The sequence below is a fragment of the Pinus tabuliformis genome, chromosome 6 (genome assembly GCF_031772625.1).
Source record: "Pinus tabuliformis cultivar Carrire ecotype Pingquan chromosome 6, CPIR1, whole genome shotgun sequence".
Lineage (NCBI taxonomy): Eukaryota > Viridiplantae > Streptophyta > Pinopsida > Pinales > Pinaceae > Pinus > Pinus tabuliformis.
In genome coordinates this window covers 1,981,050,450-1,981,068,815 of record NC_142292.1, presented here as the reverse complement: position 1 = coordinate 1,981,068,815, position 18,366 = coordinate 1,981,050,450, and the positions used below count along the sequence as shown (strand labels likewise).

The 18,366-nt window shown below is 42.8% G+C and overlaps 1 pseudogene across 1 annotated transcript in view; it reads left to right on the top strand.

The window, feature by feature from the left end:
• Positions 1-18,366, top strand: part of LOC149267147 (putative aldo-keto reductase 4) — a 364,266-nt pseudogene that overhangs the window by 308,499 nt on the left and 37,401 nt on the right. The gene's annotated exons all lie outside the window — the stretch shown is intronic.

The following is an 18,366-nucleotide window of genomic DNA, read 5'->3' as shown; positions in this document are numbered from 1 at the left end:
GGAGGAACAGATATAAGTGCCCTTTTCAAGGCATCAAATGATCGTTGAGCTTGCTCGTCCCATATATACGGCACTTCTTTCTTAAGTAGGCACATGAAGCCTTTCGTCAATTCAACATAATTTACGATGAATCGTCGTAAAAAGTTTGCTTTCCCTTGCAAACGTTGGAGCTGAAGGACGGATTGTGGTTTTGGCAATTGAACAATTGCTTTTACCTTATCGGGATCAACCCTAATCCTGTACTTGGAGACAATGAATCCAAGTAAGCATCCAGATTCGACGAAGAAAACGCATTTATGCGGATTCAGGCGGATGTTGTAAAACCGGCACCTTAGAAAGATTGCTCTTAAATGATTGAGGTGCTGCATTCGTAACTTGGAATGGGCTGGGAGGTCATCCAAGTAAGCTTGAATGATATGCCTGATATCGTGAAATGCGTAATCCATGGCTCTTTGAAAAGTTGCTCCTACATTCTTTAAACCGAATGGGAGTTTTCTATAGGCAAAGACACCCCAAGGGCACATGAAGGCAGTTTTATGCTAGTCGTTGGGTTTTATAGCAATCTGGTTATAACCTGAGAATCCATCCATAAATGAAAATGATTCACAACCTGCGCAGTCGTCGATGATTTGGTCGATGAACGGTGTCGGATAATTATCCTTCAGACACACGGCGTTCAAGTCTCGGTAATCGACACATACACAGATGGTTCCCTATTTTTTATCTACAGGAACCAGATTGGAAACCCATTCTGTTAAAGGAACGGGATAAACGAAACCAGCATGTAACAATTTTTCCACTTCGGTTTTTATCGCTGCCGTTTTGCGAGGATGGACCGGTCGAAGTATTTGACGGACAGGTTTTACATTGTCATAAAGCTTGATCTCATGCTCGACGATAGAAGGATCTATGCCAGTGTTATCGAGAATAGTGTCTATGCATAGCTGCTAATCCCACTAAGGCTGGTAGCTACCTTAGAAACAAACAAACTAAAACCACTTTCGTTTTCCTTTATGAGAAGTAGATGAGAGAAGAATAAAGGAGACCAACCTCTATCTTGCGCTTGGTTCCTTGTTTAATTCCTTTCTCTTCTAATAGATCTTTGCCACTCGCTTCCTCGTCTACCCAGCTTCGAAGAGCACCTGTAGAATCAAAGCAGCATAATACTATCCAAGAACAGAGATATACTATCATAAACAATATAGGACCAGATATATATTGACCACACAAATGCATAAATCATCAATCATACAAGAATGTGGAGGAAAACTTGAATAGCTTTATTAATAATCAAGAAAGAGCAAAGAGGATTACAACCAATTGTTCTGACCCAACGTCATCCTCTCAGCAAGAAAGCCCTTGTTCACCTCATGAAAAGCTTAGATCACCCAACACTATGATGTTACACCAAGAAACCAGCAGCACTTCCTTACAAGATACAAAATTCCAGCCTCTGGATCTCTGGGATGAGGGATCCATATATAGATGTTTGCAAGGGAGGTGAGTCAGCTTTTGAGATTTTATTAGTGTCCTCCCTCTGATAGTTCTTGATTCCACTTGGAGACTGATGGTCTCTTACTCACCCCTGGGCGAATGCAGAGAGGCAAGTGTCACAGGAGAAGTTTCTGGAAGATTCCATGCTCCTCCACCTTGCGGATTGACCCTGCCATTTGTCCACTCTCGCCCATCGCACCCCATAGAAGGGCTTTTCAACATGCATCGCACCTACTGTGTGTAGGCAGGTGGGATGCAACGCACTTTGACCATGGAGCAGGTGAAATGGTCCAGTTTTGACCAATTCTGAGTAGTTTTTCATGGAGAACTTCTGGGAGATGCTGTAATCAGTTGACCTTGTTCTTTTAGGGGTTGGAACAACACCTTTAGGGACTTAGGAGCCCTTGGTTTATGGAAATTTATGATTGGGGTTGCAGTTCCCAAAAATGTCTATAACAGTTGCCCCCTAAAGCATGAGGTCGTTAATCTTTTGATGTCGGGTGAAATGCTTTATCATGAGGATCTGAAGTTTTTTCAAGCTGGAAGGCGACCTGTAATAAGATACAATACAATAAATTATCTTCATAATATTTTCATGATCTAGCTGAGGCGGGCATTTCCCATGCTCAGCTTTATAAATTCATTTTCATATACATAGGACAGACAATCGTCTGAGTGTAGACTGATGATTCTGGTAGAGCCATCATCCCTTAGATTGGATGATTATCTGTGCAGCAATGATGTACATTTGATGTCTTTATTTTCCTGAATATATATCGCAGCCCGGATGGATGAAACTAGATCCGGGGTCTTCAATATCGTTCAATCTTCACTCAAAGTACAAGTCGATCCATGTGAGAGATGTTCTGGAGTCGAACATGGAAAGACATCGCCTGATTACCAGCCAATGATGTAAGTTGTTAACAGGCACGAGAGGAATCACCGATAATGATGATGACCCTCAAGGTACTACAGTACAATTCACGTGGTGTGAATAAGGGACTTGGCATCGAACACCACGCAAAATCTTTCAGTCGAAGGCCATTGATGTAAACATGTCGCCAGAAGTGAGAAACTTTCCATTGAGGCATGCAAGCTTCAAAGTACTGAAAGGGTTGTTCCTAGATCGACTTCTTGGATAATGAGCTGATGTCGACAAGAAGCGATCCGTCATAGGAGGGCCTTAGTGAATCCCACATCAATGACACAGAATGGACCAAATGATTTTAATGGAGGTGAAAACGATTTGGTGATATAAGGTTCAGGGTGGCGGTCATTAAAGAATGGAGCGTAAATGTATTGCAGTGGGTGAGACACAGGTGAATTCTCTAAGCGACTTCTCTTGAACATATCGGTGACACTAACATGATGGATCGGTAGCATTAACCCCAAATATGGATGGTGTGACGAAACCATGGTGATATGACCAGTGAATGGAACAACCCAACCCGACTCGAATGCGGAGTGAAAGTGTCATGTTCAAGAGTGACTTGCTACCAACAAAGTTTCTTCAATTTTTCTTCTCAATTTTTCGCCAGTCATTGCTAACCAGTACCTCTTTATTTTTGTCAAGCTTGAGGAGGATAACATATGCTTGTTCTATAATTTACCCTTCGGGCAAACCCATCACTATGTTTTAACGAGCTTAGTGATAGTGAAACTCGTTCTTGTTTGTATGGACAAGTTTGTCGCTATTCAGTTTTAACAAGTTTAACGACAAAGATAACTCGGTCCTTTTAAATTTTAGAGAGTCTGAAAAGGGACGTAAAGGAAACTCCAAAAATCCTTTTTCGTCACATAATCCTTTGAGTCCGAAAAAGTATAAAACAATACAAAAGGGATGAATTTTCGGTATTTTTAACGAGCCGAACAAAACAAGCGCTCGATCTTTTTGTGTAATAATCCCTCAGGTCCAAAAAGATTAAAATCTAAAGGAGGGATATCACTTCCGGTCACTTTAATGAGCTGGAGAGGCCAATGGCTCGGCAATCTTTTTATATTTTACGAGTCAGTTGAAAAGAGCTTAAAGGAGACTCGTTTTTCGAGGAACGAGTGATAGATTCGGGTAGTAGCTGATTCCAGGTAAGGGTTGGAATTTTCCAATCACTGCAGTGTCACAAGGATGGCTAACAGGATCACTCTTCACAGTTGTTCCTCAAAAGGGGTAAACAATCAAGTGGAGGTGAATGATCGGCCAATACAGAGTGGAGGTGATGATGAGAACATGACCAAGGCTTCAAAGGCTGATGATAATACATTCACGATGGTTATTTACCAGAAATTGGCTCATTTTTTATTTTAAAATGAGCTTAAACTCTGGAGGAACATTTTCTCATTGCTTATGTTTATTTTTTAACGAGCTTGAATTCTGCGTTAAAACTGCTCGATCCAGTTGTATAATAAGGATGTCTCATTTAAGATGGCATTTTATCAAAGCTTTGCCCCGCATCCTTTCTTTATGCAAGTTAGGAAACGACCAATCCTACGAGTTTAAAGGGTTAGAGGACCTACAAATTTAAAAAATAAATGGTCGTTCTTCGCTTGCATTCCAAAAGGTTTGCATGCCCCCAGGTATAGCGAAAAATTTCCAGGTTACCAAAGATTGTTCTATCCATACTTTAGGCAAAACACTTCCTCGGCGATGTCTACCGAAATAGATAAAGGTGAGTGGCGCAGACGCCTCCACTCACATAACTTTTACGAGGGAATCTTATTCCAGCCTAATCCCATTTTCCTAAATGGACGAGTGTGTCAGACTAGTCATATATCCTCCGCGGAAACCTACCCTATACCCAAGGTTTTCCTGCCGAAGCAGACCAGGGTGCATGCCCCCTGGGTTTCAGTCATGTCCTCTGAATCACTCGCGCTCATCAGGAGGACGGACTGGGGATTGATGAGACATTCCTTGCGTGAAAAGACCATTTAGGGATGGCATATGACTATTTGCTATGTGTGAACCGGGGAATGAAAGCTGGTCTACGAGCTTGACCACTCTTCCTTCGTGCGGAAAACACATTACTCTAAAAAGTGAGGAGACAATGGCTCCCATGCAATAAATATAGTCTCGTCCAAGGAGTACATTATAATCCAGGGGTCCTTGGACTACCATTACGTTCATGTGAACGATTTTCCCTCTCAATGTTATCGGCACATTGGGAAGGATCCCTAACGGTCGACTGGTTCCTTTGTCAAAGCCTGTTAGATTTCTCATCTCAGGAAAAGGCGATGGCGAACCAAGCACTTTCCAAGCAGTTGAGGAAAGGATACTCACAGAAGCCCCTTCATCTATGATGGTACCGGCCATGACCATTCTATATATTTGAGCAATGATTCGAAATGGTACACTAGCCGGTAAACGGGGTCTGCCTAGTAGATTCCAGTCAAAGGAAACAAATAGGTTGCTTGGAGGTGGGACCGAATAGATGGTCGGATACGAATCTGACGAACTTCCTTCCTGCAGTAAAGGAATGGGTAGACTGCCCCCATGTTCATCGGAGTCTGTGCTTACGAAGAGAATTTGAACGGTGTCGTTCTTGTTCTCCTCGGTGACTGTATCATCTGAAGATGGATCCTCTGAAGGCAAGACCGGGTCAACTGCTGCCTCAACCTTTTGACTTTCGTCTGGTATGGATTCAGATGGTTTATCTTCAATGATAGATGCTTCGGCCAACCACAAGGGCGTGTCAGCCAGATTTTCAACTAGTGATGGACTCGGCAAGAGTTTCTTATATCCAGGAGGAAGCCATAACGGTGAAACCGGACGGTCATCCAAAACTCTTTTAGCTTCGTCTAAGAAGGGACAACGGTGGACGGCATGATCGCCTTCACACAATTTACAAGGAAATTTATATTTTCCTTTTTGTCCAGGGGCTTCACTTTCACTAGTTGACGATGTACTTTCAACATGATCATCAGAGGTTGATGACACCGGATTGTGCAAACGAGGAGACCAGTTCCTTAAGATCCGAGGGATGCAAGGACAATCTCGATGAAAGTGGTCTCCTTTGCAAATGACACATGGCGATTTAGGCCTGGATGGTGCAGTGTGTGGATTTTCGCTAGACGATGTCTGGTCGCCCCTTTTCGCCTTTGGCTCCTTCTTCTTCTTCTCTTTCTTCTTCTTCTCCTTCTTCTTCTCAGTTACTTGATTTTTGGCTTTACCAGCTTCATCAAGTGAAGAGGAAGGAGGAGAGGAAGAATTGGACAAAGTAGAGGGTTGGGGGGTAACTTTGGTATCGTTTAGTTGCTGACTTGATTGTTCAGGAATCACGGTGTTCTGAACGACAGAAGTTGAGAAGAGCCATATGGGCAAGCTGATTGTCAATCCTGGAAGAGACAATGTGGCCATATGGGGTGCACCAACATCTCCCCAAGAGGAGAAGGGACTAGGATTTCCTCCAAGGGGAACTCCTTGGTTGGTGGACTCCATTTTTCTCAAGTTGAGACCAACATAGGAAAGGTGATGATTATTCCGATTAAAATAAATTTTAGACGCTTTGACAGAACTTGTTTTTTCAATTTTTAAGAGTCGAGAAAAAACAAAAGATGACTCTAGTCACCTTCGATTTTTAATGAGCTTGAAGTGACAAGTGCTCAGATGGACCTTTTCCTTTAAGGAGTCTGAAAAGGAACGAAAGAGACTGCTCTGGAAATCTAGACAGAGGGATTACCAAACCAATCGTAAAACTGCAGAATACTTTTTACGGTACGGGATTCAATCTTTTCGAATGTTGTGTTCAGTGCATTGCGATTGATAGGGCGACAGACACAGCTTCCTATGGATAAAGGATAAAGCCTATTGTGGTCTCCCATAATATACTCAACGGTATGTGGGAGCACGAGTCGGTACTGGCACTTGTCGTCTCAAAGTGGAGGAATCACCCAACCAACAGTGAAAACAACAGTTACCAGGCTTTACGACGTCAGAATACGTCTCTAGCCTAGACTTCTAGATGTTGTGCGTTAGGTTCCAAAGCGTTTTTAGACTCATTAAATTTATTTTCTAGTTGATCTTGCTTAAGAAATTTTCCTTTCAAGTTCACCGCGTGATGTAGATGTACAATTCCTAAAATGCAATGTAAGATGATAAACAGTCGTTTAATCTTCTTTTTGCAATGAAAATCTTAGCTACTAAGGAAAGAGAGATGATTCTTTCAACAAAGAGCAGAGAGCACACACGATATGCATTGTCCTAAATCAAACGAACAAACAGTCTAAATGCAAATGCACATGCATGTATTTATTTTCAGCCTTCTTAATGTGTGAATGATAAAAAGAAAGCTAATGCGCAAATCTGAATTATTTTTCAAAGCGACAATTACTAACAAGCTTCTTTTCAAAACAAAATGAAGACAATGACGACACTTTGCGATTTGGAATTGAAAACTTGCTTTCGACACTAGAAAAACTACTAATTCAGATCAAATACAAGAGTAACAGTGTAATCGACTATCAAGAACAATCAGATTCTCTTCTATGACTGAAAACGACACTTGCGACACTTTCAAATCAAGAAACGACAGTTCAATTACGCTACTTCTTTGTAAAAGAGAACTAAAAATGGCTCAAAAATACATAAAAAAATTTACAGTTCTTTGCAAAATGGAGGCGGAATAATGGCAAGGAAGGGGGTTTCAATAGAGGTGTACTGACTACAGGCAACAAAACTCCTGAATAGAGCTGAAAAGAATGAACACAGAAGCCAAAATCTAAGAGTAGAAGAGGTCTGATCAGCGCACCTATAGCACAGGGAAACTGAAATGCAACGCACTTATCACACTCGAGAAGTGCGATGCATTCAGGTTTCAAATAAGACACAGTGCGATGGACCAGGGACGAGACTTTAGCTGGGTTCCAGGTCACAATTTGCAGCTCAGTTCAGGGATTTAGGCCGAGAAAGTGGTAATCAGTAAATCAATCACAAGGGTAGATCTAAGGAGGTTACTAGAGCCACCACAAGGGCAACTAGAGAGCTTGTAAATCAATTGTTTAATTCATAAACAAAACCCGGAGATAGACTGAAGCAGCATTGATCTACTTTGCTCTTGCATAGCAAATGCAGTTCGAAGGCTAGCTGGCTTGACTTCAGGCTCCGTCTGTAAGTTTATAAAGTAAACAAATGTAGATAAACAAATAATCTATTCGCTCCCCAGTGGAGTCTCCATTTTTTTATCGGGAAATCTAGTGTCTATGCAGAGCTGCTAATCCCACTAAGGCTGGTAGCTACCTTAGAAACAAACAAACTAAAACCACTTTCGTTTTCCTGTCAGGCGGAAAGAGTCGATTGTGCGGACACAACCAACCTCCCTAGGAGCCTAAGACTCTCTAGTGACAAACAAGACAAACAAGAGCAATCCTTCTCTAAACATGCATTTACTATACGGGAAATCAAGTGTTTAGATCCTACCTGTAATCCAACGCTGTTGTAGCAGTCCAGCTCCACTGATCCGGATGAGCTCCTCCTTCACTTTGAAACCTGCATACACTAACAATCAAACGATTAAATAGCACTTGATAATCTCATAGAATAAAACATATTTAACACATAGACCAAGGAGTACATGAAACAACTCATAAATAACAAGTTATTGAGAAGAATGGACTCATTTGCATTAATAGGTAACAAAAGGAACAAATACAACCTGAGCCTTGGTGTTGTGCAAGTCCCTCCCAGGGTCCATCAAGAGTTCTCCTTTACTTTGACAAAGCTCACCCACTTCCAAATAGAACAAGCAAAGATGGCAATCTCTCCTCACAAGCTTCTAAATGGGAGTCCTAATTCCTGCAGCATTTACCCTTAGAAATGTATAGCTTTCAACCTCTTCTCCTTCTGGCCCAATGCCTGTATTTATAGTGCTCAAGAGGAAGTTAATCAGGTCCACCATCAATGGGATAATCCCCTCTTTGGATGGGATAGCTCCCTTATTGATGGGATAAGTTCCTCTTTGGTAGGAGTGCATGAACCATCTGGAGGCGCTCAATACACGTCGAACAACCTTCTAGAATGCTCTAGAAATGACCACAAGTGACTTTTTAAAGATGAAACTTGCGCATTTTAACCTTTTTAGGGGGACGCACCTGCACCTTTACATACAGAGCGTCCAGAGACGCAGCTTTTGTGAACATTGGGTGCGTCCCCGCAGGTAAGGTTGAGAGAACCTGCGTCCCCAGAGATAAATACATTTAGAAAGACTTTCTCTCTTTTTTGGAGTTTGACATGGAGAGCAGAGGCATAAGACTTGCCTAAGAGGGTAGCATGACTGTTGATAGAGCCATCCTAACTGTAAATAGTCATGGTGACATTTTTTAGTGTAACAGATTTCCCCCTAAAGTGCGAAGCCTGAAATAGATTAGGGTTTTGTATTATCTAGGAAGGGTGAAGCGCTTTATCATTTCAAGGATTATCTCGTGGAGAGCCTGGTCAGAACCTGCAATTTTCAACACAAAATACATGTATAAGATTATATCATCACTGAGGTAGGCATTCCCATACTCAGATTAAAACTTTAACTAACAGACTAACTACTCTGATACAGGAATGATCTTGCAGTACATCATAATCATAGACTTTTGTAGACACAGTATGGGCACAGCCATCTGTTTATGATTAGTCTACTTAGATAATGAATACAAAACTCCTCGCAGCCTGGATGGTGGAAACTAGATCCAGGGTCTTCATTTCTACTTCCCGAATTGGTACGATTCTAGCCATGCGAATAAATGAGTTGATGTCGAACATGGTAGAAACCACTTGATTACCAGTCGATGATGTAAAATGTTAACAAGCGTGAGAGAGACCACCAGTAATGTCAATGGTTCTCAAAGTACCCAGTACAATCCATGAGATGTGAATGAATGAGTTGATGTCGAACATTTCACGGAATCCTTCGATCGAAAGTCAATGATGTAAACTGACGTCAAAGGCGAGAAACCTGCCATTGATGCATGCAGACTTCAAGGTACTGACGATTTCTAAGTCATCTCTCTAGATAATGTGCTGATGTCGATAGAAAGCGACCCGTTGCAGGCAAGCCCGCAACACGAAATCATTGTTCAAGTTGAAGAAATGTTGCTGTAAGGACTGACTCAGGGATGGTCAAATGGATGACAAGTATTTTGCAGATGAAAGTTTTGCTTGCAGACCTCTTGAACACATAACGACACGACAGATGGCTTGGTGCTGAATAACTCAAAGTTAATCCCCGGAACCCGGCTGAAGACTTTCAAAGTGTTTTGATTAACTGTGAGGTAAAGGATTTCCCAACCCAGGTGAATGAAAAGTGTCGTGTTCAAGAGTGGTAATAAAGTTTCTTCTGAGACAAAAGGTAACAAATAGGCTCATTCTTCTCTCTTTTCCCCCACCATTTCTGGCAAGTACCTCTTTATTTTTAACAAGCTTGAGGAGGATAACATATGCTTGATTATAAGCTCATCCTTCGGATGAGTCCAACCTAGTTTTGATTCGAACCCTAGGAAGGAGTGGTTCGTTCCTGTTTGTAATTGAACAGGTCCTTTACTGTGAAATGTTTAACGAGCCCAGTATAGGAGAAACTCGGCGTTTTTCAATTTTAGAGAGTCTGAAAAACTTAAGAAGACTCCAAGTTGAACTTTTTCGTAGATTTGTGTCCCTCAAGCCCGAAAAAGTATAAAATAATACCTGGGGGAACCGCTTGATCTTGCGACCAAGGAGTACTTTCATAATTAGTGTCACTGACCTGAAAAGTAAAAAGCGATCAAGGACACGTCGTTTTATTTCCGTATCGAGTTTGAAACGACAAAAACCCGGCAATCTTTTCCTGATTCTACGGTCAGAAAAGAGCTATAAGGGGACCGTCTTTTAATTCCGTTTTAACGAGTGTAAAAGAAACACTCGGCAATCTTTTCATTTTTTAGGAGTCAGAAAAGGGCTTAAAAGATGACTCTGATATTTTGGTTCGTGAAAAATGACAATTTTCCCTCTAAGTCCCTTTGTCCTGCACAAAAACAACACATTACTCATACCTGTTTAAGATAGGCAAAAATACATCGAAAAACATCCTTCCATGGTGAAAAATGAACAAATTCATCCAAAAAACCTATAAAAAGACTTTTTACCATGTCATTTTTACCATTTTACTGTTGAGGTTGAAAAAAGGGCTTTTGGCAAGAAACTTCCCGTGGTCGCTGCGGAAAATCCGACCGTCAGAATCGAACGCCGTCTCTTCCAGGTATTTTACAACATCCTACTCTTCAATTTCATCCGATTAAAATTTTATTTTAGGTTTTAGTTTTGTTTTTTGGGGGGGTTTAGGTTTCAAAATGCGCTCCTCGGTGGACGCAGGTGCCCTTCGGGTGACCTGCGTCCCCCGAATTTTTCCTATACAGGAAAATGGTCGGGGGACGCAGCCCACCTTCAGGCCAGCTGCGTCCGGACGCCCTGTGTTCTAAACGCGGGGTGCGTCCTCCGTGAAAGGCGGATTTTGAAACCCCAATCTCCACAAATAACCATTCAAATTTCCCCAAATCAGTTCTAATCATTGTTTCTTGGTGTGTAGGGCACTCACCATGTTGGATTGGAGAGAAAGAGAGCACGAGGACGTTGATTTAGCTGCAATTGAACATCAACCTTCCATTGATGCCCTAAAAGAATGCGGGCTATATAAATACTGGGCCATACCTGGCATGAGGGCTCAGGTGAGATTCTTAGAATGGCTGGTTGAGAGATGGAACGTTCAAGAGCAATGCTTTTACATAGGAGGGCACCAGCTCGAGATAGAGCCCTCTGATGTATACTTTCTCACTGGCTTGCCAAATAGAGGCGAGCAACTCAATCTAGCCGGGACTAGGCCGGGTGGCCAATCCCTTGTTAGTCTCCGGGAAGATTGGTGCACACCTGGTGCACACCATTCGAAAGGCGTGGAAATCAAACACATCTCTCTGCGTGAACTCAAAGTTATAGCGTTCACGGTTACCAGAATTTGCGGCGCAGCCGCTTTACACATTGCTTCCGGGTCCCAAATGCGGATGGCAATTGACTGTTACCAAGGCACCATTTTCAACTGGTGTGATGCTGTGTCGGCTAATGTGAAGAGCCAACTGACTAAGGCAAAGAACGGACGACTGAAAACTTTTGGATATGGGCCTTTAGTCGTGAGCTTTGCCTTAGAGAGAGTTCCGATGCTGATCCCTCAGCAACTCACTGTTGATATCTTGGGTCCTCGGGAGCCAAAGCTGGTACGATGGGTTGCGGTGATGGCCCGGCATCCTGACGAGGGCGCGGCGGTTGTTCGATTCTCTGATAGTTATTTTCACTGGTTAGAGGACCAGGTTTTTTCGATCCAGGACTTTCCGTATGCCGGAGTAGATTTTCGAGGTGATCCGGACATGGTTCTTCCACAGGGAGAACAATGGGATGACAGAGGTACTTTATTTTTCACAAGTTTTCAAATTATGTATTTTTTTGTTTTTTATATATATCGTCTCAAAACTGACAGTAAAAATTTTCAAAATGCAGATGTTGGTCCACAGCGCCCAGCCAACCTCCGGCCTTTTGAGAGGAGACATCCAGTTGCACCGGTACCGGCCCCACAGGACGCGGCTGCAGAGGTACTAGCTGAGTTGGAGCATGATCTAGAGCGTCTGACGGCGGATATGCCTGAGACTACTATGGATGATATTCCTATCAGGCTTCAGCGCTATGTAGTCGCAGTCCCTGGACCGTTTAGGAGATTTTTGTGTAAGGTAGCCCGTGCAGTGGTGTCGTATAGGGAGCACCACCAGTGATTGGCTAGTCACTTTGTAGACACATGTGACATTTTTGACTTTTTGTACTTTATCATTTTTGCCGATCATAAGGTGTTTTTCAACCTATGATCGAAGACGATGTATATTTTTTGACACACTCCTATCTATATATATATCACTATTACCGGCTTATCTTGTTTAACATATGTGATGAAATGTTTTTAAATTTACTTGCATGATTATCGTAAATGTCTGTCCAACACTCGAGAAGCAATTGCATCTGCTAATGTATTTAAAGACCTTGGAATATGCTGATATTCAATGTAATCAAATTCACGTTCCAAGAGACGCACTCTCAAAAAAACCTTAATAACACAGGATTTCTAATGGCATAAACTCTATTAAGCTGTAATACAACAAGTTCAGAATCTAACCTCACTATCAAACGTCGAATTCCAAATGAAATAGATTCGGATAATAATTCAACCACTGCACTGTATTCTGCAATGTTGTTCGTTGTTTGACCGAGGCTTACCCCATGCATAGAAACTAACTCGTCAGAGGGTGAATAGATAACCCAAGCTGCGGAAGAGATATTCCGTGTACTACGACAAGCACCATCAGCAAATCCAATGTATGTTTGGAGAGGCGTCGACATCTGCAATATCAAGAGTAAAACCAAGATAAGCCAGAATAACGACGAAAAACACACTCGCTAAGCTAAGCACACTGACTAACTAACAAACATACTAGCTAGAAAGAAAACCTAACCTAACTAAAACTTCTCCATACCCACCATTTAAGCATAATACCTCTTTAGGTAAAGTCCATTTCTGGGTTTACCCAAAGAGTCCCCATCAAAATCTACCAGCTCATAAGCCCCTTTTGCTAGCTTTCGCTTTACAATATAGGGTCCATGCCACATAGGAACGAATTTTCCAGCACCTAGCTTATCGTTAGCTTGATCATATAATAGCACTAGGTCTCCCTCCGAAAAACTTCGAGGGGTCACATTTCTATCATACTGAGCTTTCATTCGCTTCGCGTGAGTCTCGATTGCCAATGCAGCGTCACGTCGAGTCTCATCTAATTTAGCTAAGTACAATAAACGTTTCTCCTCTTCGGAAGTAGCTGGGAGTAATTCGACAGCCATTTGAAGTGATGGGATTTCGCATTCAATGGGTAACACAGCTTCCAAGCCATAAACTAGCTGGAAAGGAGTGAACCCTGTTGAAGTTTTCACTGAGGTTCGGTATGCCCATAGCGCCGAAAATAACATGTTGTGCCAATTCGACCGATGAATACCAATGGTTCGTCGGATCATGATAACCAGAACTTTGTTGATAGACTCAACCAAACCGTTGGCTTGCGGATAATAAGGAGTAGAGCTATCGTGGCGCAAACCAAGCTGGCTTGTAAGCTCAGTCATCATGATGTTTCGAAAATGGCTCCCATGGTCAGTAATGATTGCTTGTGGGACACCAAACCTAGTTATAATATGATTGAATACGAAAACTGCAGCTGTTTTGCCGCTTGCGTCGAATGTAGGCATCGCCTCGGCCCATTTAGTGAAATAATCAACCGCGAGGATGATATACGCATGCCCCCCGGCCGAGTGAGGGTTACAAGTAATAAAGTCGATACCCCATTTGGCGAATGGACCAACGGCAATTATAGGGTGGAGAGGAGCAGGTGGTGCGCGCATCTTTCGATCAAACACTTGGCAGTTGTGGCACTTCCGGACTGCAATGATACAATCTTTAAACATAGATGGCCAGAAGTAGCCAGCGCGCAACACCTTCTGAGCTGTGGCATACCCAGACATATGACCGCCACATGCTCCAGAGTGACAATCATTCAAAACCCTCTCAGCCTCTTCGTGAGTTAAACAACGTCGAAAAACTAAGTCTGCCCCCCGGCGATAAAGTGTATCTCCAATAATTTTGTATTGCTGGGATTGAAACCGAATTTTTCGACGTTCCGCCTTTGAAGCTTCAGGCCGAAAGGTTTGGGTTTGGAGATAGATGATTATATCCCCGTACCACGGATCTAAAGTACTGATAAGAAACAAAGATTCGTCCGCAATGGACTCCTCTGCCAGTCTCTGTGTCAGTACGCGGGAAATCACACATCAATTCCGCAAAAACTAAGGATTTCTTAGACTTGGACTTCTCGAACTCCAAGTCGAACTCTTGCAGGATAACGATCCATTTAGAGTACTTGCCCCCTAGCAGTTGTTTTGTCAAAATGTAAATCATAGGGTTGCAATCCGAAATAACTGTAGTTTTACGGAGAAGAATGTAGTGACGAAAACGCTGGACAGCTTGAACGGCTGCCAGGGCCAATTTCTCCACATGCGAATATTTTAGCTCAGTGGGATTTAAGGTCCTACTGAGATAATATATCACATGTTCCGCTCCGAATTCATCTTCTTGAACTAACACCATTCCAATGGTGGAATGCGAAGCTGCGAGGTATAAGAAGTAGTCCTGGTTGTAGTTGGGAGGATGCAACAACGGTGCATGGGTCAACGCGTGTTTAAGTGCATCAAAAGATTGTTGGGCAATCTCGTCCCAAAAGAATTGAACGTTCTGTTTCAACAACCGTGTAAAACCTTTAGTGACCTCGGCGTAGTTTGGGATGAATCGGCGTAAAAAGTTCGCTTTCCCTTGCAAACTTTGGAGTTGGCGCAAACTCGAAGGAGGAGGCAATTTGATGATAGATCGACGCGAATGCCGGCTTTTGAAACAACAAATCCCAGCAATCGACCTGTTTCTATACAGAAAACACATTTGTGGGGATTCAACCGAATTCGATAATGCCTACACCTCATAAAGATTGCTCGTAGGTGGACAAGGTGATCAGCTCGATGTAATGAATGAGCAGGCAAATCATCGAGATACGGTTGCACAATGTGCTTGATGTCATGAAATGCATAAGACATCGCCCGTTGAAAAGTGGCCCCGGCATTCTTAAGCCCAAAAGGTAATTTGCAATAAGCAAATGTCCCCCATGGACAAATGAATGCCGTTTTTGGTTGGTCGGCAGGTAGAATATTGATTTGATTATAGCCCGAAAAACCATCCATGAAGGAAAACATTTCACTTCCGGCACAATCATCAATAATTTGATCGATATAAGGCGTAGGATAGTTGTCTTTTGGACAAGCTCGATTGATATCCCTATAGTCGATACAGATTCTTATTGTTCCTTGTTTCTTGTTGACCGGAACAATATTCGATACCCAATCCGTTAACGGGATCGGATAAATGAAACCTGCTTTCAACAGCTTTTCGACTTCTGCTTTAATCGCAGCCGCTTTTCGAGGGTGAATCTGACGCAACCGTTGCCGGACGGGTTTAGCATCCGGGTAGGTCTTTATTTCATGAACAACAATGGCAGGATCGATTCCCGGCATTTCCTCGTAAGACCAGGCAAACACATCGCGGAATTCTTGGAATAGGGCCTTGTAAGTTTGGATTTCATCTTCTGTACATGCGGCACCTATATGAATGTTCTCCTCAATTCCGGGCTTCACTGAAATATCAATGGGAATAGTACGAGAAATATTCATAAATTCAACTCTGAATCAGAATGTTTCGTTGGATCCTGAGTGTCTTTGACATATTCAGCGGTAAAGATAGATGAAAAATCATTTTCAAATGCATCATCCTTAGGTAAAAACGAAGATCTGTGATGGAGATCCTCCCATGGTAGATCGTCTACACTTAGGATTTCGCGAAGTTGTTCGTCAGATGACACGACTTCGGGAAACGCTATCCGTTCTAAGGTTGAGGTGAAAAGTGATTCTTCACTGACCACATTCATTTGGTCGATCTCGGTTGAATGAGAGTCGGTAAAAGACATGACAGCTTCATAAGCAATTTCATATGGACTCAAAGGCATAGCATCACCGAATGAGTCTATCTCAGAGTCAGATGGGACAATCCAAGGATCATCATAAATAATGTTTTCTGATGTAATCATATGAATTGTTGCAAATGAAGGTTCTACGCTGAGTGGAGGGAGAGGAAAAGTTCCCAGTAAACCGGAATCCTTAACTAAACCTACACCAACGTCCCTATAAGGGATTGTCGTCTTACCGACATGCTGGATACTCTCTGAAGAGGCTGGGTCGGATGAAAAGTATGTCAGCTGATCAATAGTCACGATCTTACCGTTATGTGGAAACTTAATTACTCTGAAGACCGATGAAACGACCGCCGTCATAGCATATGACCAACTTCGACCCAAAAGAAGGTTGTAGTCTAGAGGGGCATCAACCACTTCCACATCCAGACTAACGGTTTTACCTTCTACCCCTATAGGCAATTCCTGTAGAATACCAAACGGACGGAACCCACGGCCATCAAAGGCCTTAAGGATGGTGGGGGATTGGTTCAACGAAGGAGAACCAAGGGATCTCCAACATTGAATCGACATAATACACGTAGAAGCTCCCTCATCAATCACAGTCCTATGAATAGGCCTGTTTTTGACTATCACTGGAATTTGGAAAGCCATTTGATGGGGGAGACGCGGTGTACTATTTTCTAGATCGAAGATTATTAGATTCGGGTCCTGAACATCAACAGCTCCTATAGCCGACAAAAGTAATTTTCGTTGTGCTGGGCATGATTGCAGCACTTCTAACGCCGACATTGCTGAGGGTGAAACAGCTAAGTCCTCAACAATGTTGTAATTCTGGGCTGCTCTCGCATGTGGATTGAAAGCAGACCTTCGAAGTACACCCTTGGCGGGCGGTTTAATTACTAAGTCCGGGTTAGGTTTCTCGATCTGTAGTGGATCGGAACCAGGAGCTGAGGTTGATGGGTTAGAGTGAGAAGATTCTGCTTCCTTACCATCAACAGGATTCTTACTACCATAATCTTGCGATCGAGTCGCAATCCTCACATGAGACATCATCAAAATGGGTTCTTCACTGGCATTCGAGGAAGAACCTATCATCTTATTCTCCTGCTCCGGAAATGGATTTTTTAACACAGCAGGAGTGGGAGAACCTTTGACTATTTTCACAACCTCGGCCCGATGAGGGCAATCTCTCGTAAAATGATCCTCTTCACAAATAAGACAAGGATATCGAGGTTTGCGCTTTTCGTCATTGGTTTCCGACTTTTCTGTTTTCTCCTTCGGAGCCTTGTCTGCTTTAGCCTTCTTCTTTCCTTTCTTCTTTCCGCCGTTTTTTGATTTGGCCGTAGATGACTCTACAGCGTGAATATCGGCGGTAAGTTCAGGAGAAGACTCTCCTGTCGGGGAATCGGGCAAAGTGATAATAGGAGTAGTTGAAGCCTTGGAAGACTTCTTCTTGCTCTTTGTATTCACGATACCAATCATACCATCAGCGGCATGAGATCCCGAAGGAGCAGCAGCGATTTGATTCGACTTTGGAAGATCCGGAATCTTCTCGTGTAATGTACCCGACTGAGTGTAAACTAAGTCAAGGTATTGTGCCTGAGCAATGACTTGCTCCTCAGTAACTACTCCGGCCTTAGCTACATCTTCAGTAATCTTCGGTAATAATGATTTAACAAACCATTCAGCTAAGATTTGGTCCGGGATAAAAACTTTCACTAGCCTTCTTCGACGTCTCCACTCATGAATGTGATCAGAAATATACGTGGACGTTGATTGTTTTAGTGAAGTTAATAACTCCGTGCCGTTATCGTATCTGACCGGCAACTGAAAGTGAGTTAAGAACGAGGTAGCCAATTGTAAAAAGAGGCCCGTGGTAACTCAATGTACCACTTGGCCGCGAGACCAATGAGTGTACGCTGGAAAAGACGTAAGCGGATCGAATCATCCGAGATAGAATTTGAAGCACACCAGAGGTGGTAAGTCATCACGTGATTGGACGGATCCTCTCCAGACTTACCTTCGAACTTGGGTATATCGCTGGGCAACTTATTTGGCATTGGCGGCCAGAACGGAAGATATTGAATTGGATCGTTCGTTAGGCGCGTCAAGTCTGGTAAATCCAAAGTTGCGATAAACGGTAACTGCCGGTTAGGATCTCTAAAACTCTGGGTCACAATACCGGCCCCAGGAGGAGGATATCCAGGATAACTAGGAACAGGAGTCGCATTTGGGATATTATATCCTCCTGGAAAACCAGGATTAACCGGACCGTAC